We start from the raw sequence: 27,589 nt of genomic DNA on the forward strand, positions 1-27,589 counted from the left end.
GTGGGCACCTCGGTGCGCACACCTTCTCAATGTTTTCTTGCCTTTTCTGGAAATTGGTGAAGGCAGCGCATCAAAGGTGCGCACCTCGGTGTGCTCCGAGGTGCGAACCCGAGAGCGCTCCGAGGTGCCCACGAAGTCGAAAGTCGGGTTAATTGCATTGTTTTCCCCGGGTGCGCTCCGAGGTGCGCAACATCGGTGCGCACCAAGGAGGGCTCCGAAGTGTGCTCCAAGGTGCGCACGATTCGGAGCTCGGTTTGCCCGGGGTGCGCACACCTTGGCTGGGTTGCGCACCCTTTGTGCGCTCCAAGGTGCGCACGAAGTCGGAGCTCGGTTTGCCCCGGGTGCGCACCTTCGCCAGGGTGCGCACCTTGATGCGCACGCCTTGGCTGGGCTGCGCACCTTGGTGGGCGCCATGGTGCGCACCTTTCGTGCGCTCCAAGGTGCGCACGAAGTCGGAGCTCGGTTTGCCCCGGGTGCGCACCTTGGTGGGCGCCATGGTGCACTCCGAGGTGCCCAAGATTGGTGCGCACCAAGGAGCGCTCCGAAGTGCGCTCCAAGGTGCGCAGGTGCGCGCGAAGTCGAAAGTTGGGTTAATTGTCCGGTTTGCCTCGGGTGCGCACCTTGCGTGCACCTTCGCCAGGGTGGGCGCCTTGGTGCGCACACCTTGGCTGGGCTGCGCACCCGGGCGCGCACACCTTGGCACCCGCGTTTCCTTCATTTTAAATTTTTTTTTTTTACAATCTCTCAAGTGGGAAATTCTATAATCTCAACTTTTTTTGCCTTTTCAGGAAACTTTTGAATGGAGCGCATCATTGGTGCGCTCCGAAGTGTGCTCCAAGGTGCGCACCTCTGGTGTGCTCCAAAGCTCTCTCCAGCTGCGTGCACCTGCCCCGGCCGCGCACCCGGCCCCGCCCAGCTTCGCTCACCTATCCCGGGCGTCTGGTGCGGAACCTTAGAGTAAGAAACATCACCGTGCACCTTGGCCAACGTGCGCGACTCGACCGAGCGCGCACTGGCCGAGGTGCACACCGATTTCACCTGGGTGCGCGCGCAGCACCTCGGGCGCACCGGGGTGCGCGCACAACGCCCGGGTTGCACCGTGGCCTGTGTGCTCGGGGCGCCTCGGGTGCGCGCTCGGTGTCGCCCCCGCGCGCGCGGTAGTGCGGGCAGCGCACCCCGGCCCGGCCCGGCCCCGACGAGAACGCAAACGGGCAAAAGGTTTATTCAAATAGCATTGCGACGCCCGGCGAAAAACTAAAAAAGGGTGCAACACCGGGACTTCCCGGGAGGTCACCCATCCCAGTACTACTCCGGCCCAAGCGCGCTTAACTGCGGAGTTCTGATGGGATCCGGTGCACTAACGCTGGTATGATCGCACCCGTTATGAGCTTGTCGCAGTGTGTACTTAGCAAACCGCGACCCACGTGCGAATCCACCCCGGCCACCCACCCCCGTCGAGGTGCACACCCTCCCTCGCGAAGTGCGCCCCGTTCGCCAAGTGTGAGCCCTGCCCGGGTGCGCGCACCTTGCTAGGGCGTCGGGTGTGCACCCGGCCCGGCCTACGTGCGTGCACCTGGACGGGGCGTCGTGTGCGTGCAGTGTCCCGTCTGCAACGCGGTGCCCACACACCACCTCGGGCGCAACGACCTGCGCTCACATGTGGGCCGAGTGCACCTTGGTGCATGTTCGGGGCGCCTCGGGTGCACGCTCGATCTTGCCCCGGTGCACCAAGGCGCTCGGTTTGCCCCGGGTGCGCACTTGGTGCAAGGTGGGCACCCAAAATAGGGATCAAGCACCAAAACACAAGTTTCGGGATGCAAAATGGGACCCAAGGACCACAAATGCGTTCCAAGACCCATGATGGGTCCACGAGAACAAAAATGTGTTCCGAGACTTAATAAACAAATATTGGGTTTTAGGAGAAGAAACATGCTCTGATGCCCAAAACGAGAATCGACCCCGAAAAGGCCACAGGCCAAAAGTGGGATGCGAGACAAAAAAAAATGGGACCCGAGGACCAAAATTGGGTTCCCAGGTCGAAGACAGGGCAACCGGACAAGAAACGACCTCTAAGGCTCGAAATGAGTCCCGACGACTAAAACTTGACAAGAAGCACCCATCAGGCACCCAACTCGACACCCATGGGATGCCGACCCACCCGGGCTTCCACCTAGCACACCTTGGCACCCACCCACCCTCGCACCCAACCTCGCACCCAACTTAGCACCTTTGAACCCACATTGGCACTCACCCTGACCCTGGCACCTTGGAACCCACATTGGCACTCACCTTGACCCTGGCACCCACCTTTGCACTCACCTTGGGACCCACCCTGGCTCCCACCTCGGCACCCACCCAGACACCCACCTTGGTTCCTTGGCACCCACCTTGGATCCTTGGCACCCACCCCGACACCCACCTTGGCACGCAACTTGGCTACTTGCCACCCACCTTGGCTCCTTGACGCCCACCCCGACAACCACCCCGTGACCTACCCTGGCTAGGGTTGGTGCACACCCACCCTGGTGCCCACCTTGGCACCCACCCCATGACCCACCTTGGCACGCACCTTAGTACCCACCCCGTTACCCACCCTAGGACCCACCCCGTGACCCACCTTGGCCAGGGTGGGTGCCTTGGTGCGCACAACTTGCCTGGGCTGCACACCAGGGCGGGCTCAAGATGGCACCCGCGTTCCGTTTTTTTCACTATCTTTCAAAACGGAAATTTTAAAATCTCGTTTTTTTTTTTTTTTTGCCTTTTCTGGAAATTAGTGAAGGCAGCGCATCAAAGGTGCGCAATGCTGGTGCGAACCCGGGAGCGCTCCGATGTGTGCTCCAAGGTGCGGCGTGCACGAAGTCCGAGCCCGGCTTGCCCCGGGTGCGCACCTCGCGTGCACCTTCGCCGGGGTGAGCACCTTGGCTGGGTTGCGCGCCCTGGTGCGCACCAAGGAGCGCTCTGAAGTGTGCTCCAAGGTGCGGCGTGCACGAAGTCGGAGCTCGGTTTGCCCCGGGTGTGCACCTCGGGTGCGCACCTCGCGTGCACCTTCGCTGCGGTGGGCACCTTGGCTGGGTTGCGCGCCTTGGTGGGCACCATGCAGTGCACGAAGTCGGAGCCCGGTTTGCCCCGGGCGCGCACCTCCGCCAGGGTGGGCACCTTGGTGCGCACAACTTGCCTGGGCTGCGCACCAGGAAGGGCTCAAGATGGCACCCGCGTTCCGTTTTTTTCACTATCTTTCAGAACGGAAATTTTAAAATATCGTTTTTTTTTGCCTTTTCTGGAAATTAGTGAAGGCAGCGCATCAAAGGTGCGCAACGCTGGTGCGAACCTGGGAGCGCTCCGATGTGTGCTCCAAGGTGCGGCGTGCACGAAGTCGGAGCCCGGTTTGCCCCGGGTGCGCCCTGGTGGGCACCATGGTGCGCACCAAGGAGCGCTCCGAAGTGTGCTCCAAGGTGCGGCCTGCACGAAGTCGGAGCCCGGTTTGCCCCGGGCGTGCACCGCGGGTGGGCACCTTGGTGCGCATGCCTTGCCTGGGCTGCGCACCAGGGCGGGCTCAAGATGGCACCCGCGTTCCGTTTTTTTCACTATCTTTCAAAACGGAAATTTTAAAATCTCATTTTTTTTTGCCTTTTCTGGAAATTAGTGAAGGCAGCGCATCAAAGGTGCGCACCTCGCTGCCCACCACGGTGCGCAACGCCGGTGGGCACCCGGGAGTGCTTCGAAGTGTGCTCCAAGGTGCTGCGTGCACGTTGTCGGAGCCCGGTTTGCCCCGGGTGCGCACCTCGCGTGCACCTTCGTCGGGGTGGGCACCTTGGCTGGGTTTGCCCCGGCTGCGCTCCGAAGCGGGGTTATTGGAGCGCCGCCTCTTTTTTTGTCGGAGCGTTTGGTGGGGTTTCTCGCATTGGCTCTTCCCAGGCCCGGTTGCCACCCTGGCGCGCACGAAGTCGGAAGTAGGGTTAATTGCCCGGGTGCGCACCTTTGCCAGGGTGGGCACCTTACCTGGGCTGTGCACCAGGGCGGGCTCAAGATGGCACCCGCGTTCCGTTTTTTTCACTATCTTTCAAAACGGAAATTTTAAAATCTCCTCTTTTTTTTGCCTTTTCTGGAAATTAGTGAAGGCAGCGCATCAAAGGTGCGCACCTCGCTGCCCACCTTGGTGTGCTCTGAGGTGCGCACCCGGGAGCGCTACGAAGTGTGCTCCAAGGTGCGGCGTGCACGTTGTCGGAGCCCGGTTTGCCCCGGGTGCGCACCTCGCCTGCACCTTGGCCGGGGTGGGCACCCTGGCTGGGTTTGCCCAGGGTGCGCTCCGAAGCGGGGTTACTGGAGCGCCCCCTCTTTTTTTGTCAGAGCGTTTGGTGGGGTTTCTCGCATTGGCTCTTCCCAGGCCCGGTTGTTGGGTGCGCTCCCACCCTGGCGCGCGCGAAGTTGGAAGTTGGGTTAATTGCCCGGGCGCGCACCTTCGCCAGGGTGGGCACCTTGGTGCGCACACCTTGGCTGGGCTGCGCACCAGGGCGGGCTCAAGATGGCACCAGCATTCCCTTTTTCTCACTATCTTTCAAAACGGAAATTTTAAAATCTCGTTTTTTTTTGCCTTTTATGGAAATTAGTGAAGGCATCGCATCAAAGGTGCGCACCTCGCTGCCCACCTTGGTGTGCTCCGAGGTGCCCACCACGGTGCGCTCCGAGGTGCCCACCACGGTGCGCAACGCCGGTGCGAACCCGGGAGCGCCCCGATGTGTGCTCCAAGGTGCGGCGTGCACGAAGCCGGACCCCGGTTTGCCCCGGGTGCGCACCTCGCGTGCACCTTGGTGCGCACACCTTGGCTGGGTTGCGCGGCCTGGTGGGCACCATGGTGCGCACCAAGGAGCGCTCCAAAGTGTGCTCCAAGGTGCGGCGTGCACGAAGTCCTAGCCCGGTTTGCCCCGGGTGCGCACCTTCGCCGCGGTGGGCACCATGGCGTGCACGAAGTCGGAGCCCGGTTTGCCCCGGGTGCGCACCTCGCGTGCACCTTCGCCGGGGTGGGCACCTCGGCTGGGTTGCGCGCCCTGGTGCGCACCAAGGAGCGCTCCGAAGTGTGCTCCAAGGTGCGGCGTGCACGAAGTCGGAGCCCGGTTTGCCCCGGGTGCGCACCTTCGCCGCGGTGGGCACCCTGGTGCGCACCATGGCGTGCACGAAGTCGGAGCCCGGTTTGCCCCGGGTGCGCACCTCGCGTGCACCTTCGGCGGGGTTGCGCGCCCTGGTGCGCACCAAGGAGCGCTCCGAAGTGTGCTCCAAGGTGCGGCGTGCACGAAGTCGGAGCCCGGTTTGCCCCGGGTGCGCACCTCGCGTGCACCTTCGGCGGGGTTGCGCGCCCTGGTGGGCACCATGGTGCGCACCAAGGAGCGCTCCGAAGTGTGCTCCAAGGTGCGGCGTGCACGAAGTCGGAGCCCGGTTTGCCCCGGGTGCGCACCTCGCGTGCACCTTCGCCGCGGTGGGCACCATGGCGTGCACGAAGTCGGAGCCCGGTTTGCCCCGGGTGCGCACCTCGCGTGCACCTTCGCCGGGGTGGGCACCTCGGCTGGGTTGCGCGCCCTGGTGCGCACCAAGGAGCGCTCCGAAGTGTGCTCCAAGGTGCGGCGTGCACGAAGTCGGAGCCCGGTTTGCCCCGGGTGCGCACCTCGCGTGCACCTTCGCCGCGGTGGGCACCATGGCGTGCACGAAGTCGGAGCCCGGTTTGCCCCGGGTGCGCACCCCGCGTGCACCTTCGCCGGGGTGGGCACCTCGGCTGGGTTGCGCGCCCTGGTGCGCACCAAGGAGCGCTCCGAAGTGTGCTCCAAGGTGCGGCGTGCACGAAGTCGGAGCCCGGTTTGCCCCGGGTGCGCACCTCGCGTGCACCTTCGCCGCGGTGGGCACCTTGGCTGGGTTGGGCACCATTGAGCGCTCCGAAGTGTGCTCCAAGGTGCGCACCATGGCCCTCCAAGGTGCGCAGCATGGCGTGCACGAAGTCGGAGCCCGGTTTGCCCCGGGTGCGCACCTCGCGTGCACCTTCGCCAGGGTGGGCACCTCGGTGCGCACACCTTCTCAATGTTTTCTTGCCTTTTCTGGAAATTGGTGAAGGCAGCGCATCAAAGGTGCGCACCTCGGTGTGCTCCGAGGTGCGAACCCGAGAGCGCTCCGAGGTGCCCACGAAGTCGAAAGTCGGGTTAATTGCATTGTTTTCCCCGGGTGCGCTCCGAGGTGCGCAACATCGGTGCGCACCAAGGAGGGCTCCGAAGTGTGCTCCAAGGTGCGCACGATTCGGAGCTCGGTTTGCCCGGGGTGCGCACACCTTGGCTGGGTTGCGCACCCTTTGTGCGCTCCAAGGTGCGCACGAAGTCGGAGCTCGGTTTGCCCCGGGTGCGCACCTTCGCCAGGGTGCGCACCTTGATGCGCACGCCTTGGCTGGGCTGCGCACCTTGGTGGGCGCCATGGTGCGCACCTTTCGTGCGCTCCAAGGTGCGCACGAAGTCGGAGCTCGGTTTGCCCCGGGTGCGCACCTTGGTGGGCGCCATGGTGCACTCCGAGGTGCCCAAGATTGGTGCGCACCAAGGAGCGCTCCGAAGTGCGCTCCAAGGTGCGCAGGTGCGCGCGAAGTCGAAAGTTGGGTTAATTGTCCGGTTTGCCTCGGGTGCGCACCTTGCGTGCACCTTCGCCAGGGTGGGCGCCTTGGTGCGCACACCTTGGCTGGGCTGCGCACCCGGGCGCGCACACCTTGGCACCCGCGTTTCCTTCATTTTAAATTTTTTTTTTTTACAATCTCTCAAGTGGGAAATTCTATAATCTCAACTTTTTTTGCCTTTTCAGGAAACTTTTGAATGGAGCGCATCATTGGTGCGCTCCGAAGTGTGCTCCAAGGTGCGCACCTCTGGTGTGCTCCAAAGCTCTCTCCAGCTGCGTGCACCTGCCCCGGCCGCGCACCCGGCCCCGCCCAGCTTCGCTCACCTGTCCCGGGCGTCTGGTGCGGAACCTTAGAGTAAGAAACATCACCGTGCACCTTGGCCAACGTGCGCGACTCGACCGAGCGCGCACTGGCCGAGGTGCACACCGATTTCACCTGGGTGCGCGCGCAGCACCTCGGGCGCACCGGGGTGCGCGCACAACGCCCGGGTTGCACCGTGGCCTGTGTGCTCGGGGCGCCTCGGGTGCGCGCTCGGTGTCGCCCCCGCGCGCGCGGTAGTGCGGGCAGCGCACCCCGGCCCGGCCCGGCCCCGACGAGAACGCAAACGGGCAAAAGGTTTATTCAAATAGCATTGCGACGCCCGGCGAAAAACTAAGAAAGGGTGCAACACCGGGACTTCCCGGGAGGTCACCCATCCCAGTACTACTCCGGCCCAAGCGCGCTTAACTGCGGAGTTCTGATGGGATCCGGTGCACTAACGCTGGTATGATCGCACCCGTTATGAGCTTGTCGCAGTGTGTACTTAGCAAACCGCGACCCACGTGCGAATCCACCCCGGCCACCCACCCCCGTCGAGGTGCACACCCTCCCTCGCGAAGTGCGCCCCGTTCGCCAAGTGTGAGCCCTGCCCGGGTGCGCGCACCTTGCTAGGGCGTCGGGTGTGCACCCGGCCCGGCCTACGTGCGTGCACCTGGACGGGGCGTCGTGTGCGTGCAGTGTCCCGTCTGCAACGCGGTGCCCACACACCACCTCGGGCGCAACGACCTGCGCTCACATGTGGGCCGAGTGCACCTTGGTGCATGTTCGGGGCGCCTCGGGTGCACGCTCGATCTTGCCCCGGTGCACCAAGGCGCTCGGTTTGCCCCGGGTGCGCACTTGGTGCAAGGTGGGCACCCAAAATAGGGATCAAGCACCAAAACACAAGTTTCGGGATGCAAAATGGGACCCAAGGACCACAAATGCGTTCCAAGACCCATGATGGGTCCACGAGAACAAAAATGTGTTCCGAGACTTAATAAACAAATATTGGGTTTTAGGAGAAGAAACATGCTCTGATGCCCAAAACGAGAATCGACCCCGAAAAGGCCACAGGCCAAAAGTGGGATGCGAGACAAAAAAAAATGGGACCCGAGGACCAAAATTGGGTTCCCAGGTCGAAGACAGGGCAACCGGACAAGAAACGACCTCTAAGGCTCGAAATGAGTCCCGACGACTAAAACTTGACAAGAAGCACCCATCAGGCACCCAACTCGACACCCATGGGATGCCGACCCACCCGGGCTTCCACCTAGCACACCTTGGCACCCACCCACCCTCGCACCCAACCTCGCACCCAACTTAGCACCTTTGAACCCACATTGGCACTCACCCTGACCCTGGCACCTTGGAACCCACATTGGCACTCACCTTGACCCTGGCACCCACCTTTGCACTCACCTTGGGACCCACCCTGGCTCCCACCTCGGCACCCACCCAGACACCCACCTTGGTTCCTTGGCACCCACCTTGGATCCTTGGCACCCACCCCGACACCCACCTTGGCACGCAACTTGGCTACTTGCCACCCACCTTGGCTCCTTGACGCCCACCCCGACAACCACCCCGTGACCTACCCTGGCTAGGGTTGGTGCACACCCACCCTGGTGCCCACCTTGGCACCCACCCCATGACCCACCTTGGCACGCACCTTAGTACCCACCCCGTTACCCACCCTAGGACCCACCCCGTGACCCACCTTGGCCAGGGTGGGTGCCTTGGTGCGCACAACTTGCCTGGGCTGCACACCAGGGCGGGCTCAAGATGGCACCCGCGTTCCGTTTTTTTCACTATCTTTCAAAACGGAAATTTTAAAATCTCGTTTTTTTTTTTTTTTTGCCTTTTCTGGAAATTAGTGAAGGCAGCGCATCAAAGGTGCGCAATGCTGGTGCGAACCCGGGAGCGCTCCGATGTGTGCTCCAAGGTGCGGCGTGCACGAAGTCCGAGCCCGGCTTGCCCCGGGTGCGCACCTCGCGTGCACCTTCGCCGGGGTGAGCACCTTGGCTGGGTTGCGCGCCCTGGTGCGCACCAAGGAGCGCTCTGAAGTGTGCTCCAAGGTGCGGCGTGCACGAAGTCGGAGCTCGGTTTGCCCCGGGTGTGCACCTCGGGTGCGCACCTCGCGTGCACCTTCGCTGCGGTGGGCACCTTGGCTGGGTTGCGCGCCTTGGTGGGCACCATGCAGTGCACGAAGTCGGAGCCCGGTTTGCCCCGGGCGCGCACCTCCGCCAGGGTGGGCACCTTGGTGCGCACAACTTGCCTGGGCTGCGCACCAGGAAGGGCTCAAGATGGCACCCGCGTTCCGTTTTTTTCACTATCTTTCAGAACGGAAATTTTAAAATATCGTTTTTTTTTGCCTTTTCTGGAAATTAGTGAAGGCAGCGCATCAAAGGTGCGCAACGCTGGTGCGAACCTGGGAGCGCTCCGATGTGTGCTCCAAGGTGCGGCGTGCACGAAGTCGGAGCCCGGTTTGCCCCGGGTGCGCCCTGGTGGGCACCATGGTGCGCACCAAGGAGCGCTCCGAAGTGTGCTCCAAGGTGCGGCCTGCACGAAGTCGGAGCCCGGTTTGCCCCGGGCGTGCACCGCGGGTGGGCACCTTGGTGCGCATGCCTTGCCTGGGCTGCGCACCAGGGCGGGCTCAAGATGGCACCCGCGTTCCGTTTTTTTCACTATCTTTCAAAACGGAAATTTTAAAATCTCATTTTTTTTTGCCTTTTCTGGAAATTAGTGAAGGCAGCGCATCAAAGGTGCGCACCTCGCTGCCCACCACGGTGCGCAACGCCGGTGGGCACCCGGGAGTGCTTCGAAGTGTGCTCCAAGGTGCTGCGTGCACGTTGTCGGAGCCCGGTTTGCCCCGGGTGCGCACCTCGCGTGCACCTTCGTCGGGGTGGGCACCTTGGCTGGGTTTGCCCCGGCTGCGCTCCGAAGCGGGGTTATTGGAGCGCCGCCTCTTTTTTTGTCGGAGCGTTTGGTGGGGTTTCTCGCATTGGCTCTTCCCAGGCCCGGTTGCCACCCTGGCGCGCACGAAGTCGGAAGTAGGGTTAATTGCCCGGGTGCGCACCTTTGCCAGGGTGGGCACCTTACCTGGGCTGTGCACCAGGGCGGGCTCAAGATGGCACCCGCGTTCCGTTTTTTTCACTATCTTTCAAAACGGAAATTTTAAAATCTCCTCTTTTTTTTGCCTTTTCTGGAAATTAGTGAAGGCAGCGCATCAAAGGTGCGCACCTCGCTGCCCACCTTGGTGTGCTCTGAGGTGCGCACCCGGGAGCGCTACGAAGTGTGCTCCAAGGTGCGGCGTGCACGTTGTCGGAGCCCGGTTTGCCCCGGGTGCGCACCTCGCCTGCACCTTGGCCGGGGTGGGCACCCTGGCTGGGTTTGCCCAGGGTGCGCTCCGAAGCGGGGTTACTGGAGCGCCCCCTCTTTTTTTGTCAGAGCGTTTGGTGGGGTTTCTCGCATTGGCTCTTCCCAGGCCCGGTTGTTGGGTGCGCTCCCACCCTGGCGCGCGCGAAGTTGGAAGTTGGGTTAATTGCCCGGGCGCGCACCTTCGCCAGGGTGGGCACCTTGGTGCGCACACCTTGGCTGGGCTGCGCACCAGGGCGGGCTCAAGATGGCACCAGCATTCCCTTTTTCTCACTATCTTTCAAAACGGAAATTTTAAAATCTCGTTTTTTTTTGCCTTTTATGGAAATTAGTGAAGGCATCGCATCAAAGGTGCGCACCTCGCTGCCCACCTTGGTGTGCTCCGAGGTGCCCACCACGGTGCGCTCCGAGGTGCCCACCACGGTGCGCAACGCCGGTGCGAACCCGGGAGCGCCCCGATGTGTGCTCCAAGGTGCGGCGTGCACGAAGCCGGACCCCGGTTTGCCCCGGGTGCGCACCTCGCGTGCACCTTGGTGCGCACACCTTGGCTGGGTTGCGCGGCCTGGTGGGCACCATGGTGCGCACCAAGGAGCGCTCCGAAGTGTGCTCCAAGGTGCGGCGTGCACGAAGTCCTAGCCCGGTTTGCCCCGGGTGCGCACCTTCGCCGCGGTGGGCACCATGGCGTGCACGAAGTCGGAGCCCGGTTTGCCCCGGGTGCGCACCTCGCGTGCACCTTCGCCGGGGTGGGCACCTCGGCTGGGTTGCGCGCCCTGGTGCGCACCAAGGAGCGCTCCGAAGTGTGCTCCAAGGTGCGGCGTGCACGAAGTCGGAGCCCGGTTTGCCCCGGGTGCGCACCTTCGCCGCGGTGGGCACCCTGGTGCGCACCATGGCGTGCACGAAGTCGGAGCCCGGTTTGCCCCGGGTGCGCACCTCGCGTGCACCTTCGGCGGGGTTGCGCGCCCTGGTGCGCACCAAGGAGCGCTCCGAAGTGTGCTCCAAGGTGCGGCGTGCACGAAGTCGGAGCCCGGTTTGCCCCGGGTGCGCACCTCGCGTGCACCTTCGGCGGGGTTGCGCGCCCTGGTGGGCACCATGGTGCGCACCAAGGAGCGCTCCGAAGTGTGCTCCAAGGTGCGGCGTGCACGAAGTCGGAGCCCGGTTTGCCCCGGGTGCGCACCTCGCGTGCACCTTCGCCGCGGTGGGCACCATGGCGTGCACGAAGTCGGAGCCCGGTTTGCCCCGGGTGCGCACCTCGCGTGCACCTTCGCCGGGGTGGGCACCTCGGCTGGGTTGCGCGCCCTGGTGCGCACCAAGGAGCGCTCCGAAGTGTGCTCCAAGGTGCGGCGTGCACGAAGTCGGAGCCCGGTTTGCCCCGGGTGCGCACCTCGCGTGCACCTTCGCCGCGGTGGGCACCATGGCGTGCACGAAGTCGGAGCCCGGTTTGCCCCGGGTGCGCACACCCGCGTGCACCTTCGCCGGGGTGGGCACCTCGGCTGGGTTGCGCGCCCTGGTGCGCACCAAGGAGCGCTCCGAAGTGTGCTCCAAGGTGCGGCGTGCACGAAGTCGGAGCCCGGTTTGCCCCGGGTGCGCACCTCGCGTGCACCTTCGCCGCGGTGGGCACCTTGGCTGGGTTGGGCACCATTGAGCGCTCCGAAGTGTGCTCCAAGGTGCGCACCATGGCCCTCCAAGGTGCGCAGCATGGCGTGCACGAAGTCGGAGCCCGGTTTGCCCCGGGTGCGCACCTCGCGTGCACCTTCGCCAGGGTGGGCACCTCGGTGCGCACACCTTCTCAATGTTTTCTTGCCTTTTCTGGAAATTGGTGAAGGCAGCGCATCAAAGGTGCGCACCTCGGTGTGCTCCGAGGTGCGAACCCGAGAGCGCTCCGAGGTGCCCACGAAGTCGAAAGTCGGGTTAATTGCATTGTTTTCCCCGGGTGCGCTCCGAGGTGCGCAACATCGGTGCGCACCAAGGAGGGCTCCGAAGTGTGCTCCAAGGTGCGCACGATTCGGAGCTCGGTTTGCCCGGGGTGCGCACACCTTGGCTGGGTTGCGCACCCTTTGTGCGCTCCAAGGTGCGCACGAAGTCGGAGCTCGGTTTGCCCCGGGTGCGCACCTTCGCCAGGGTGCGCACCTTGATGCGCACGCCTTGGCTGGGCTGCGCACCTTGGTGGGCGCCATGGTGCGCACCTTTCGTGCGCTCCAAGGTGCGCACGAAGTCGGAGCTCGGTTTGCCCCGGGTGCGCACCTTGGTGGGCGCCATGGTGCACTCCGAGGTGCCCAAGATTGGTGCGCACCAAGGAGCGCTCCGAAGTGCGCTCCAAGGTGCGCAGGTGCGCGCGAAGTCGAAAGTTGGGTTAATTGTCCGGTTTGCCTCGGGTGCGCACCTTGCGTGCACCTTCGCCAGGGTGGGCGCCTTGGTGCGCACACCTTGGCTGGGCTGCGCACCCGGGCGCGCACACCTTGGCACCCGCGTTTCCTTCATTTTAAATTTTTTTTTTTTACAATCTCTCAAGTGGGAAATTCTATAATCTCAACTTTTTTTGCCTTTTCAGGAAACTTTTGAATGGAGCGCATCATTGGTGCGCTCCGAAGTGTGCTCCAAGGTGCGCACCTCTGGTGTGCTCCAAAGCTCTCTCCAGCTGCGTGCACCTGCCCCGGCCGCGCACCCGGCCCCGCCCAGCTTCGCTCACCTGTCCCGGGCGTCTGGTGCGGAACCTTAGAGTAAGAAACATCACCGTGCACCTTGGCCAACGTGCGCGACTCGACCGAGCGCGCACTGGCCGAGGTGCACACCGATTTCACCTGGGTGCGCGCGCAGCACCTCGGGCGCACCGGGGTGCGCGCACAACGCCCGGGTTGCACCGTGGCCTGTGTGCTCGGGGCGCCTCGGGTGCGCGCTCGGTGTCGCCCCCGCGCGCGCGGTAGTGCGGGCAGCGCACCCCGGCCCGGCCCGGCCCCGACGAGAACGCAAACGGGCAAAAGGTTTATTCAAATAGCATTGCGACGCCCGGCGAAAAACTAAAAAAGGGTGCAACACCGGGACTTCCCGGGAGGTCACCCATCCCAGTACTACTCCGGCCCAAGCGCGCTTAACTGCGGAGTTCTGATGGGATCCGGTGCACTAACGCTGGTATGATCGCACCCGTTATGAGCTTGTCGCAGTGTGTACTTAGCAAACCGCGACCCACGTGCGAATCCACCCCGGCCACCCACCCCCGTCGAGGTGCACACCCTCCCTCGCGAAGTGCGCCCCGTTCGCCAAGTGTGAGCCCTGCCCGGGTGCGCGCACCTTGCTAGGGCGTCGGGTGTGCACCCGGCCCGGCCTACGTGCGTGCACCTGGACGGGGCGTCGTGTGCGTGCAGTGTCCCGTCTGCAACGCGGTGCCCACACACCACCTCGGGCGCAACGACCTGCGCTCACATGTGGGCCGAGTGCACCTTGGTGCATGTTCGGGGCGCCTCGGGTGCACGCTCGATCTTGCCCCGGTGCACCAAGGCGCTCGGTTTGCCCCGGGTGCGCACTTGGTGCAAGGTGGGCACCCAAAATAGGGATCAAGCACCAAAACACAAGTTTCGGGATGCAAAATGGGACCCAAGGACCACAAATGCGTTCCAAGACCCATGATGGGTCCACGAGAACAAAAATGTGTTCCGAGACTTAATAAACAAATATTGGGTTTTAGGAGAAGAAACATGCTCTGATGCCCAAAACGAGAATCGACCCCGAAAAGGCCACAGGCCAAAAGTGGGATGCGAGACAAAAAAAAATGGGACCCGAGGACCAAAATTGGGTTCCCAGGTCGAAGACAGGGCAACCGGACAAGAAACGACCTCTAAGGCTCGAAATGAGTCCCGACGACTAAAACTTGACAAGAAGCACCCATCAGGCACCCAACTCGACACCCATGGGATGCCGACCCACCCGGGCTTCCACCTAGCACACCTTGGCACCCACCCACCCTCGCACCCAACCTCGCACCCAACTTAGCACCTTTGAACCCACATTGGCACTCACCCTGACCCTGGCACCTTGGAACCCACATTGGCACTCACCTTGACCCTGGCACCCACCTTTGCACTCACCTTGGGACCCACCCTGGCTCCCACCTCGGCACCCACCCAGACACCCACCTTGGTTCCTTGGCACCCACCTTGGATCCTTGGCACCCACCCCGACACCCACCTTGGCACGCAACTTGGCTACTTGCCACCCACCTTGGCTCCTTGACGCCCACCCCGACAACCACCCCGTGACCTACCCTGGCTAGGGTTGGTGCACACCCACCCTGGTGCCCACCTTGGCACCCACCCCATGACCCACCTTGGCACGCACCTTAGTACCCACCCCGTTACCCACCCTAGGACCCACCCCGTGACCCACCTTGGCCAGGGTGGGTGCCTTGGTGCGCACAACTTGCCTGGGCTGCACACCAGGGCGGGCTCAAGATGGCACCCGCGTTCCGTTTTTTTCACTATCTTTCAAAACGGAAATTTTAAAATCTCGTTTTTTTTTTTTTTTTGCCTTTTCTGGAAATTAGTGAAGGCAGCGCATCAAAGGTGCGCAATGCTGGTGCGAACCCGGGAGCGCTCCGATGTGTGCTCCAAGGTGCGGCGTGCACGAAGTCCGAGCCCGGCTTGCCCCGGGTGCGCACCTCGCGTGCACCTTCGCCGGGGTGAGCACCTTGGCTGGGTTGCGCGCCCTGGTGCGCACCAAGGAGCGCTCTGAAGTGTGCTCCAAGGTGCGGCGTGCACGAAGTCGGAGCTCGGTTTGCCCCGGGTGTGCACCTCGGGTGCGCACCTCGCGTGCACCTTCGCTGCGGTGGGCACCTTGGCTGGGTTGCGCGCCTTGGTGGGCACCATGCAGTGCACGAAGTCGGAGCCCGGTTTGCCCCGGGCGCGCACCTCCGCCAGGGTGGGCACCTTGGTGCGCACAACTTGCCTGGGCTGCGCACCAGGAAGGGCTCAAGATGGCACCCGCGTTCCGTTTTTTTCACTATCTTTCAGAACGGAAATTTTAAAATATCGTTTTTTTTTGCCTTTTCTGGAAATTAGTGAAGGCAGCGCATCAAAGGTGCGCAACGCTGGTGCGAACCTGGGAGCGCTCCGATGTGTGCTCCAAGGTGCGGCGTGCACGAAGTCGGAGCCCGGTTTGCCCCGGGTGCGCCCTGGTGGGCACCATGGTGCGCACCAAGGAGCGCTCCGAAGTGTGCTCCAAGGTGCGGCCTGCACGAAGTCGGAGCCCGGTTTGCCCCGGGCGTGCACCGCGGGTGGGCACCTTGGTGCGCATGCCTTGCCTGGGCTGCGCACCAGGGCGGGCTCAAGATGGCACCCGCGTTCCGTTTTTTTCACTATCTTTCAAAACGGAAATTTTAAAATCTCATTTTTTTTTGCCTTTTCTGGAAATTAGTGAAGGCAGCGCATCAAAGGTGCGCACCTCGCTGCCCACCACGGTGCGCAACGCCGGTGGGCACCCGGGAGTGCTTCGAAGTGTGCTCCAAGGTGCTGCGTGCACGTTGTCGGAGCCCGGTTTGCCCCGGGTGCGCACCTCGCGTGCACCTTCGTCGGGGTGGGCACCTTGGCTGGGTTTGCCCCGGCTGCGCTCCGAAGCGGGGTTATTGGAGCGCCGCCTCTTTTTTTGTCGGAGCGTTTGGTGGGGTTTCTCGCATTGGCTCTTCCCAGGCCCGGTTGCCACCCTGGCGCGCACGAAGTCGGAAGTAGGGTTAATTGCCCGGGTGCGCACCTTTGCCAGGGTGGGCACCTTACCTGGGCTGTGCACCAGGGCGGGCTCAAGATGGCACCCGCGTTCCGTTTTTTTCACTATCTTTCAAAACGGAAATTTTAAAATCTCCTCTTTTTTTTGCCTTTTCTGGAAATTAGTGAAGGCAGCGCATCAAAGGTGCGCACCTCGCTGCCCACCTTGGTGTGCTCTGAGGTGCGCACCCGGGAGCGCTACGAAGTGTGCTCCAAGGTGCGGCGTGCACGTTGTCGGAGCCCGGTTTGCCCCGGGTGCGCACCTCGCCTGCACCTTGGCCGGGGTGGGCACCCTGGCTGGGTTTGCCCAGGGTGCGCTCCGAAGCGGGGTTACTGGAGCGCCCCCTCTTTTTTTGTCAGAGCGTTTGGTGGGGTTTCTCGCATTGGCTCTTCCCAGGCCCGGTTGTTGGGTGCGCTCCCACCCTGGCGCGCGCGAAGTTGGAAGTTGGGTTAATTGCCCGGGCGCGCACCTTCGCCAGGGTGGGCACCTTGGTGCGCACACCTTGGCTGGGCTGCGCACCAGGGCGGGCTCAAGATGGCACCAGCATTCCCTTTTTCTCACTATCTTTCAAAACGGAAATTTTAAAATCTCGTTTTTTTTTGCCTTTTATGGAAATTAGTGAAGGCATCGCATCAAAGGTGCGCACCTCGCTGCCCACCTTGGTGTGCTCCGAGGTGCCCACCACGGTGCGCTCCGAGGTGCCCACCACGGTGCGCAACGCCGGTGCGAACCCGGGAGCGCCCCGATGTGTGCTCCAAGGTGCGGCGTGCACGAAGCCGGACCCCGGTTTGCCCCGGGTGCGCACCTCGCGTGCACCTTGGTGCGCACACCTTGGCTGGGTTGCGCGGCCTGGTGGGCACCATGGTGCGCACCAAGGAGCGCTCCGAAGTGTGCTCCAAGGTGCGGCGTGCACGAAGTCCTAGCCCGGTTTGCCCCGGGTGCGCACCTTCGCCGCGGTGGGCACCATGGCGTGCACGAAGTCGGAGCCCGGTTTGCCCCGGGTGCGCACCTCGCGTGCACCTTCGCCGGGGTGGGCACCTCGGCTGGGTTGCGCGCCCTGGTGCGCACCAAGGAGCGCTCCGAAGTGTGCTCCAAGGTGCGGCGTGCACGAAGTCGGAGCCCGGTTTGCCCCGGGTGCGCACCTTCGCCGCGGTGGGCACCCTGGTGCGCACCATGGCGTGCACGAAGTCGGAGCCCGGTTTGCCCCGGGTGCGCACCTCGCGTGCACCTTCGGCGGGGTTGCGCGCCCTGGTGCGCACCAAGGAGCGCTCCGAAGTGTGCTCCAAGGTGCGGCGTGCACGAAGTCGGAGCCCGGTTTGCCCCGGGTGCGCACCTCGCGTGCACCTTCGGCGGGGTTGCGCGCCCTGGTGGGCACCATGGTGCGCACCAAGGAGCGCTCCGAAGTGTGCTCCAAGGTGCGGCGTGCACGAAGTCGGAGCCCGGTTTGCCCCGGGTGCGCACCTCGCGTGCACCTTCGCCGCGGTGGGCACCATGGCGTGCACGAAGTCGGAGCCCGGTTTGCCCCGGGTGCGCACCTCGCGTGCACCTTCGCCGGGGTGGGCACCTCGGCTGGGTTGCGCGCCCTGGTGCGCACCAAGGAGCGCTCCGAAGTGTGCTCCAAGGTGCGGCGTGCACGAAGTCGGAGCCCGGTTTGCCCCGGGTGCGCACCTCGCGTGCACCTTCGCCGCGGTGGGCACCATGGCGTGCACGAAGTCGGAGCCCGGTTTGCCCCGGGTGCGCACCCCGCGTGCACCTTCGCCGGGGTGGGCACCTCGGCTGGGTTGCGCGCCCTGGTGCGCACCAAGGAGCGCTCCGAAGTGTGCTCCAAGGTGCGGCGTGCACGAAGTCGGAGCCCGGTTTGCCCCGGGTGCGCACCTCGCGTGCACCTTCGCCGCGGTGGGCACCTTGGCTGGGTTGGGCACCATTGAGCGCTCCGAAGTGTGCTCCAAGGTGCGCACCATGGCCCTCCAAGGTGCGCAGCATGGCGTGCACGAAGTCGGAGCCCGGTTTGCCCCGGGTGCGCACCTCGCGTGCACCTTCGCCAGGGTGGGCACCTCGGTGCGCACACCTTCTCAATGTTTTCTTGCCTTTTCTGGAAATTGGTGAAGGCAGCGCATCAAAGGTGCGCACCTCGGTGTGCTCCGAGGTGCGAACCCGAGAGCGCTCCGAGGTGCCCACGAAGTCGAAAGTCGGGTTAATTGCATTGTTTTCCCCGGGTGCGCTCCGAGGTGCGCAACATCGGTGCGCACCAAGGAGGGCTCCGAAGTGTGCTCCAAGGTGCGCACGATTCGGAGCTCGGTTTGCCCGGGGTGCGCACACCTTGGCTGGGTTGCGCACCCTTTGTGCGCTCCAAGGTGCGCACGAAGTCGGAGCTCGGTTTGCCCCGGGTGCGCACCTTCGCCAGGGTGCGCACCTTGATGCGCACGCCTTGGCTGGGCTGCGCACCTTGGTGGGCGCCATGGTGCGCACCTTTCGTGCGCTCCAAGGTGCGCACGAAGTCGGAGCTCGGTTTGCCCCGGGTGCGCACCTTGGTGGGCGCCATGGTGCACTCCGAGGTGCCCAAGATTGGTGCGCACCAAGGAGCGCTCCGAAGTGCGCTCCAAGGTGCGCAGGTGCGCGCGAAGTCGAAAGTTGGGTTAATTGTCCGGTTTGCCTCGGGTGCGCACCTTGCGTGCACCTTCGCCAGGGTGGGCGCCTTGGTGCGCACACCTTGGCTGGGCTGCGCACCCGGGCGCGCACACCTTGGCACCCGCGTTTCCTTCATTTTAAATTTTTTTTTTTTACAATCTCTCAAGTGGGAAATTCTATAATCTCAACTTTTTTTGCCTTTTCAGGAAACTTTTGAATGGAGCGCATCATTGGTGCGCTCCGAAGTGTGCTCCAAGGTGCGCACCTCTGGTGTGCTCCAAAGCTCTCTCCAGCTGCGTGCACCTGCCCCGGCCGCGCACCCGGCCCCGCCCAGCTTCGCTCACCTGTCCCGGGCGTCTGGTGCGGAACCTTAGAGTAAGAAACATCACCGTGCACCTTGGCCAACGTGCGCGACTCGACCGAGCGCGCACTGGCCGAGGTGCACACCGATTTCACCTGGGTGCGCGCGCAGCACCTCGGGCGCACCGGGGTGCGCGCACAACGCCCGGGTTGCACCGTGGCCTGTGTGCTCGGGGCGCCTCGGGTGCGCGCTCGGTGTCGCCCCCGCGCGCGCGGTAGTGCGGGCAGCGCACCCCGGCCCGGCCCGGCCCCGACGAGAACGCAAACGGGCAAAAGGTTTATTCAAATAGCATTGCGACGCCCGGCGAAAAACTAAAAAAGGGTGCAACACCGGGACTTCCCGGGAGGTCACCCATCCCAGTACTACTCCGGCCCAAGCGCGCTTAACTGCGGAGTTCTGATGGGATCCGGTGCACTAACGCTGGTATGATCGCACCCGTTATGAGCTTGTCGCAGTGTGTACTTAGCAAACCGCGACCCACGTGCGAATCCACCCCGGCCACCCACCCCCGTCGAGGTGCACACCCTCCCTCGCGAAGTGCGCCCCGTTCGCCAAGTGTGAGCCCTGCCCGGGTGCGCGCACCTTGCTAGGGCGTCGGGTGTGCACCCGGCCCGGCCTACGTGCGTGCACCTGGACGGGGCGTCGTGTGCGTGCAGTGTCCCGTCTGCAACGCGGTGCCCACACACCACCTCGGGCGCAACGACCTGCGCTCACATGTGGGCCGAGTGCACCTTGGTGCATGTTCGGGGCGCCTCGGGTGCACGCTCGATCTTGCCCCGGTGCACCAAGGCGCTCGGTTTGCCCCGGGTGCGCACTTGGTGCAAGGTGGGCACCCAAAATAGGGATCAAGCACCAAAACACAAGTTTCGGGATGCAAAATGGGACCCAAGGACCACAAATGCGTTCCAAGACCCATGATGGGTCCACGAGAACAAAAATGTGTTCCGAGACTTAATAAACAAATATTGGGTTTTAGGAGAAGAAACATGCTCTGATGCCCAAAACGAGAATCGACCCCGAAAAGGCCACAGGCCAAAAGTGGGATGCGAGACAAAAAAAAATGGGACCCGAGGACCAAAATTGGGTTCCCAGGTCGAAGACAGGGCAACCGGACAAGAAACGACCTCTAAGGCTCGAAATGAGTCCCGACGACTAAAACTTGACAAGAAGCACCCATCAGGCACCCAACTCGACACCCATGGGATGCCGACCCACCCGGGCTTCCACCTAGCACACCTTGGCACCCACCCACCCTCGCACCCAACCTCGCACCCAACTTAGCACCTTTGAACCCACATTGGCACTCACCCTGACCCTGGCACCTTGGAACCCACATTGGCACTCACCTTGACCCTGGCACCCACCTTTGCACTCACCTTGGGACCCACCCTGGCTCCCACCTCGGCACCCACCCAGACACCCACCTTGGTTCCTTGGCACCCACCTTGGATCCTTGGCACCCACCCCGACACCCACCTTGGCACGCAACTTGGCTACTTGCCACCCACCTTGGCTCCTTGACGCCCACCCCGACAACCACCCCGTGACCTACCCTGGCTAGGGTTGGTGCACACCCACCCTGGTGCCCACCTTGGCACCCACCCCATGACCCACCTTGGCACGCACCTTAGTACCCACCCCGTTACCCACCCTAGGACCCACCCCGTGACCCACCTTGGCCAGGGTGGGTGCACCCACCCTGGTGCCCACCTTGGCACCCACCCATCCTAGCACCCAGCCTGTGACCGGGCTTGGAACCCAACCTTGCACCCGTCTTGGCCAGTGTGGGTGCGCACCCATCCTGGCACCCACGTTGTGACACACCCTTTAACCCACGCACCCTAGCAGCCACGTTGGCACCCACCTTGGAACACAACCTAGCAACTTGGCACCCACCCCGTGACCCACCTTGGCATCCACCATAGCAGTCGCCCACTTGGCACCCACCTTGGAACCCAAGTTGGCACCCACCTCGGCACCCACCTTGACACTTGTGGACCCACCTTGCCACTCACCCTAGCATCGACCCATCCTAGCACCCACCCTGGCACCTTTGCACCCTAGCACTCACCCATCCTAGCACCTAACCTGTGACCCACCTTGACACTCACCCTCGCACCCACCTTGGAACCCAACCTAGCACCCACCCACCCTGACACCAACCCTAGCACCTACCCACCCTTGCACCCACCCTGTGACCCATCTTGGCACCCACCCATCCTACCACTCAACCTATCACCCACCTTCTCACCCACCTTGGCATCCACCTTAGCACCCACCCACACTGGCACCTTGGCACCCACCTCGGGCAAGGTGGGTGCACACCCACCCTGACACCCAATTTAGAACCAACCGAGCATGTTACCCACCTTGGCACCCACATTGCAGCCCACCCTAGTACCCACCCTATGACCCACATTGGCATCCACACCCTAGCACCCAGGCACCTCGACACCCGCCTTGACACGCACCCTAGCACTAAACCTGTGACCCACCTTGGAACTCACCCTAGAACCCACCCACCCTGTGAACCACCTTGGCATCCACCTTAGCACCCACCCACCTTGGCACCCACTCTAGCACTCACCCATCCTAACACCCAACTTGTTACCCACCTTGGCACCCGCCCTCGCGTCCACCTTGAAACCCACCCTAGCACCCACCCACGCAGGAGCCCACCTTGGCACCCAACCTAACACCCACGCATCCTGGCACCCAACTTGTGACCCACCTTGGAACCCACCCTAGTACCCACCTTTGAACCCACTATATCACCAACCCACCTTGGCACCCACCCTATGACCCTCTTTGGAATCCACCCTAGCACGCACCCACCCTGGCACCCACCATGGAGCGCACCCTAGCACCCACCCACCTCGGCACGCACCTCAACACCCACCTTGGTGTGCGCACTGCGCCAACCTCTCAAAGACCCTATGTGGTGCGCTCCAAAGTGTACACCTTTGGTGCGCTCCAAGGTGCGCACCTTTGGTGCACACCGAGGTGCACACCAAAGTGTGCACCGAGGTGAGCACCAAAGTGCACTCCAAGGTGCACACCAAGGCGTGCACCTTTGGTGCGGTCAATGCAAACGAATTCGGAAGTTGGGGTCGATGTCCTAATCGCTGCTGCAGACTACACGTATGAGAATCGGACAAATAGCTTTATATAGGGGAGGTGTTGCGTTTGATGGGTCGACTCCCCTGGTTGTGTGCACTGCACCAACTTCAAAGACCCTGTCTTGTTTAAGAAGTCAAAAGTTGGGGTGGATGTCCTAATCATTGCTGCAGTCTACGCATGTATGAGAATCAGACAAATAGCTTATATAGGGGAGGTGTTGCATTCGGTGGGTTGACTCCCCTGGTTGTGCGCACTGCGCCAACCTCAAAGACCCCGCATAGCAGAAGAAGTCGGAAGTCGGATTTTGGTGAGCACCAAGGCGTGCACCTTTGGTGCGGTCAACGCAGACGAATTCAGAAGTTGGGGTGGATGTCCTAATCGTTGTTGCAGGCTACACATGTATGAGAATCAGACAAATAGCTTATATAGGGGAGGTGTTGGGTTTGATGGGTCAACTCCCTTGGTTGTGCGCATTACGCCAACCTCAAAGACCTTGTTTTCGTTAAGAAGTCAAAAGTTGGGGTCAATGTCCTAATGGCTCCTGTAGGCTACACATGTATGAGAATCGGACAAATAGCTTATATAGGGGAGGTGTTGGGTTTGATGGGTCGACTCCCCTGGTTGTGCGCATTACGTCAACCTCAAAGACCTTGTTTTCGTTAAGAAGTCAAAAGTTGGGGTCGATGTCCTAATTGCTCCTGTAGACTACACATGTATGAGAATCAGACAAATAGCTTATATAGGGGAGGTGTTGGGTTTGATGGGTTGACTCCCCTAGTTGTTCGCATTACACCAACCTCAAAGACCTTGTTTTCGTTTAGAAGCCGAAAGTTGGGGTCGATGTCCTAATTGCTCCTGCAGGCTACGCATGTATGAGAATCAGACAAATAGCTTATATAGGGGAGGTGTTGGGTTTGATGGGTCGACTCCCCTGGTTGTGCGCATTGCGCCAACCTCAAAGACCCTGCATTGCGGATGAAGTCGAAAGTCAGAGTTTGGTGTGCTACAAGGTGTGGTCGAAGGTGCTCACCTAGGTGTGCACCTTTGGAGCGCAGGAAAAGTGCCCTCCAAAAGTGCGCACCTTTGGAGTGCACAAAAGTGCCCTCCAAAAGTGCGCACCTTTGGAGCGCACAAAAGTGCCCTCCAAAAAGTGCCCTCCAAAAGTGCGCACCTTTGGAGCGCACAAAAGTGCCCTCCAAAAAGTGCCCTCCAAAAGTGCGCACCTTTGGAGTGCAGAAAAGTGCCCTCCAAAAAGTGCCCTCCAAAAGTGTGCACCTTTGGAGTGCACAAAAGTGCCCTCCAAAAGTGCGCACCTTTGGAGCGCAGAAAAGTGCCCTCCAAAAAGTGCCCTCCAAAAGTGCGCACCTTTGGAGCGCAGAAAAGTGCCCTCCAAAAAGTGCCCTCCAAAAGTGCGCACCTTTGGAGCGCAGAAAAGTGCCCTCCAAAAAGTGCCCTCCAAAAGTGCACACCTTTGGAGCGCAGAAAAGTGCCCTCCAAAAAGTGCCCTCCAAAAGTGCGCACCTTTGGAGCGCACAAAAGTGCCCTCCAAAAAGTGCCCTCCAAAAGTGCGCACCTTTGGAGCGCACAAAAGTGCCCTCCAAAAGTGCGCACCTTTGGAGCGCACAAAAGTGCCCTCCAAAAGTGCGCACTTTTGGTGCGCACCAAGGCGCTGGTTCGGTCGTTGCAGGCGAGTTCGGAAGTTGGGGTCGATGTCCTGAGCGGAGGTGCAAACTACACAGGTGTCGGAATCGGACAAATAGCTTATATAGGGGAGGTGTATGCTTCGATGGGTCGACTCCCCAGGTTGAGCGCACCGCGCCAACCTCAAAGACCCTACGGTATGGATGAAGTCGGAAGTTGGGTCCGATGACCGATTCGATTAGTAGGTATGCTCATGAGGTCGGAATTTGGGTCCGATGACCTGCCATGTGCAGGAAGGCGAATGTTGGCACTGTGCGTTGCAAGGTGCACACCAAGGTGCTGGTGCGGTCTTTTTAGTCGAGTTCGGAAGTTGGGGTCGATGTCCTGATCGGAGGTGCAAGCTACACAGGTGTGGGAATCGGACAAATAGCTTATATAGGGGAGGTGTATGCTTCGTTGGGTCGACTCCCCGGGTTGAGCGCACCGCGCCAACCTCAAAGACCCTACGGTATGGATGAAGTCGGAAGTTGGGTCCGATGACCGATTCGATATGTAGGCATACTCGCGAGGTCGGAATTTGGGTCCGATGACCTGCCATGTGCAGGAAGGCGAATGTTGGCACTGTGCGTTGCAAGGTGCGCACCAAGGCGCTGGTTCGGTCGTTGCAGGCGAGTTCGGAAGTTGGGGTCGATGTCCTGATCGGAGGTGCAAACTACACAGGTGTGGGAATCGGACAAATAGCTTATATAGGGGAGGTGTATGCTTCGTTGGGTCGACTCCCCGGGTTGAGCGCACCGCGCCAACCTCAAAGACCCTACGGTATGGATGAAGTCGGAAGTTGTGTCCGATGACCGATTCGATATGTAGGCATACTCGCGAGGTCGGAATTTGGGTCCGATGACCTGCCATGTGCAGGAAGGCGAATGTTGGGACTGTGCGTCGCAAGGTGCGCACCAAGGCGCTGGTGCCGTCGTTGCAGTCGAGTTCGGAAGTTGGGGTCGATGTCCTGGTCAGAGGTGCAAACTACACAGGTGTGGGAATCGGACAAATAGCTTATATAGGGGAGGTGTATGCTTCGATGGGTCGACTCCCCGGGTTGAGCGCACCGCGCCAACCTCAAAGACCCTACAGTATGGATGAAGTCGGAAGTTGGGTCCGATGACCGATTCGATACGTAGGCATATTGGCGAGGTCTGAATTTGTGTCCGATGACCTGCCATGCGCAGGAAGGCGGAATTTGGGTCCGATGACCGAGTTGATGGCGTGCCATGCGCAGAAAGGCGGAATTTGGGTCCGATGACCGAGTTGATGTTGATGGCCCGCCATGCACAGGAAGGCGGAATTTGGGTCCGATGACCGATTTGAAGGCGTGCCATGCGCAGAAAGGCGGAGTTTGGGTCCGATGACCGAGTTGATATTGATGGCCCGCCATGCGCAGGAAGGCGGAATTTGGGTCCGATGACCTGACATACGCATGGAGTCCGACTCGGGGGCCGATGTTCGATTCGATGACTTGCATTGTGGGTAAAGTCGGAAGTTGTGGTCTTTGACCCGATTCGATGACCAGACTTCGGCTGCTTGAGAATCGGACAAATAACTTATATAGGGGAGGTAGTGTTCTCGAGCATCCTCCCCCCGTGCCCGTTTATGTCGATTGATGCTGGTGCTCGACTGGTTGGAGCGCTCGGATGCAAAAATCTTGCACCAGGATTTATCGATTGTGATGGACACGGCAAGTCTCCTGATTGCTATGCAGGAGCTCATCGTGAATCTCTATGCGGCCTTGGTATGGACTCGACCTGCGGAATGGTTCGGCAATGGTAGTCGCTCCAACACGTCCTTGCAATGGCCACAGAGGTGATTCGACTAGAGCTCCAGTCTAGCTTTTGGGTTGCTTGGCGGACTGGTATAGCCGCGATCGAGTTCCGGCCATGAACGTTTTAGATAGCTCTTGGGCTTTCTGGGACGGAAGTCGGAAGTTTGGGCTGTTGTCCGATTTGATGACCATTCTTCGGATGTGTGAGAATCGGACAAATAACTTATATAGGGGACTGTGTTGTCTCACGCAGCCCCCTCCGTGCCCCTCTATCTCGACCGATGTTGGTGCTTGAAAGGGTTGGGATCGCTCGGATTTATAAACGTGCACCACCATTTGTCGAGTGTGAGGGACGCGGCAGGTCTCCTAAATGCTATACGGGCGCTCTCTGAGAATCTCTATCCGGCCTCGACACAGACTAGTCTTGCTGAATGGTTTGGCACTGGTAGTCGATCCAACACGTCGTTGTTGTGGCCGCCTAGGCGATTCGATTCGAGCCCCCGTCTAGCTTTTGGGTTGCTTGGCGGATTTTGCCCTATCCGCAAGTGAGCTCGGTCCCTAAACGTTCGAGAAACCCGATTGCTATGCGCCGACTCTCTTTCTTGCGAGCCTCCATCTAGCTTTTGGGTCTCTACGGAACGGAAGTCGGAATCTGGGACCGTTGTTTGATTCGACGAGGCAGACTACGGTTGTGCGAGAATCGGACAAATAACTTATATAGGGGAGGTGTTGACTGGAGCATTCTCCCCCGTGCCCCTCTAACTCGACCAATGCTGGCGCTCGAACGGTGGTAGCGCTCGGATTTTCGTTGAGCGCCAGCATTGGTCGATTTAGAGGGGCATGCGAGATTCCCGAATGCTATGCGAGGGCTCTAACGGAAATGTCTATTGGTTTCGGTATGGATGCAATTGCGAGTGGTTCGGCAAAGGTAGTCGTTCCGATGCGTCCATGTCGTGGCCAAATCGATAATTCGATTTGAGCCCTCGTATAGCATTTGGGTCTCTCGATGTGATTCCGCATTCCAGTCCCTTTGGGCACTGCTTGAGCCGCATCCCAGGGGGTTCCCTTCCCAATAATCTGCCTCGCAACCCGATTGCTATGCGGTGAGGCTCCTCGGCCGCCTCGGAACTATCTGTGTATCAGACGCATCGCGGGATAAGGGGTTGGCAACGGTAGTCGCCCCAAGCGCGTCCGATGCTTGGACCATTCCGAGGCGGCCCTGAAGCCTCTTCCGTCTAGCCGTTGGGTCCTTCTCGCCGCATCCCTTGCCTCGCACCCCGATTGCTATGCGGTGAGGCTCCTCGGCCGCCTTGGAACTATCTGTGTATCAGACGCATCGCGGGATAAGGGGTTGTCACTGGTAGTCGCCCCAAGCGCGTCCGATGCTTGGACCATTCCGAGGCGGCCCTGAAGCCTCTTCCGTCTAGCCGTTGGGTCCTTCTCGCCGCATCCCTCGACTCGCACCCCGATTGCTATGCGGTGAGGCTCCTCGGCCGCCTTGGAACTATCTGTGTATCGGACGCGTCGCGGGATAAGGGGTTGTCACTGGTAGTCGCCCCAAGCGCGTCCGATGCTTGGACCATTCCGAGGCGGCCCTGAAGCCTCTTCCGTCTAGCCGTTGGGTCCTTCTCGCCGCATCCCTCGCCTCGCACCCCGATTGCTATGCGGTGAGGCTCCTCGGCCGCCTTGGAACTATCTGTGTATCGGACGCGTCGCGGGATAAGGGGTTGTCACTGGTAGTCGCCCCAAGCGCGTGCGATGCATGGACCATTCCCAGGCGGCCCTGAAGCCTCTTCCGTCTAGCCGTTGGGTCCTTCTCGCCGCATCCCTCGCCTCGCACCCCGATTGCTATGCGGTGAGGCTCCTCGGCCGCCTTGGAACTATCTGTGTATCGGACGCGTCGCGGGATAAGGGGTTGTCACTGGTAGTCGCCCCAAGCGCGTCCGATGCTTGGACCATTCCGAGG

The 27,589-nt window shown here is 61.5% G+C and overlaps 4 non-coding genes across 4 annotated transcripts; all 4 read right to left on the reverse strand.

Moving 5' to 3' along the window:
• Positions 1–1,261: 1,261 nt before the first annotated feature.
• On the reverse strand, positions 1,262–1,380 carry LOC131867969 (5S ribosomal RNA). Its single transcript, XR_009366489.1, has one exon. It is a non-coding gene; the product is annotated as a 5S ribosomal RNA (ribosomal RNA).
• Positions 1,381–7,295: 5,915 nt separating this feature from the next.
• Positions 7,296–7,414, reverse strand: LOC131867970 (5S ribosomal RNA). The gene has a single exon (XR_009366490.1). It is a non-coding gene; the product is annotated as a 5S ribosomal RNA (ribosomal RNA).
• A 5,916-nt stretch (positions 7,415–13,330) lies between these two features.
• On the reverse strand, positions 13,331–13,449 carry LOC131867971 (5S ribosomal RNA). The gene has a single exon (XR_009366491.1). It is a non-coding gene; the product is annotated as a 5S ribosomal RNA (ribosomal RNA).
• A 5,915-nt stretch (positions 13,450–19,364) lies between these two features.
• On the reverse strand, positions 19,365–19,483 carry LOC131867972 (5S ribosomal RNA). Its single transcript, XR_009366492.1, has one exon. It is a non-coding gene; the product is annotated as a 5S ribosomal RNA (ribosomal RNA).
• Between the last annotated feature and the right edge of the window lie 8,106 nt (positions 19,484–27,589).

This window comes from Cryptomeria japonica, unplaced genomic scaffold (genome assembly GCF_030272615.1).
Source record: "Cryptomeria japonica unplaced genomic scaffold, Sugi_1.0 HiC_scaffold_192, whole genome shotgun sequence".
Taxonomy (NCBI): domain Eukaryota; kingdom Viridiplantae; phylum Streptophyta; class Pinopsida; order Cupressales; family Cupressaceae; genus Cryptomeria; species Cryptomeria japonica.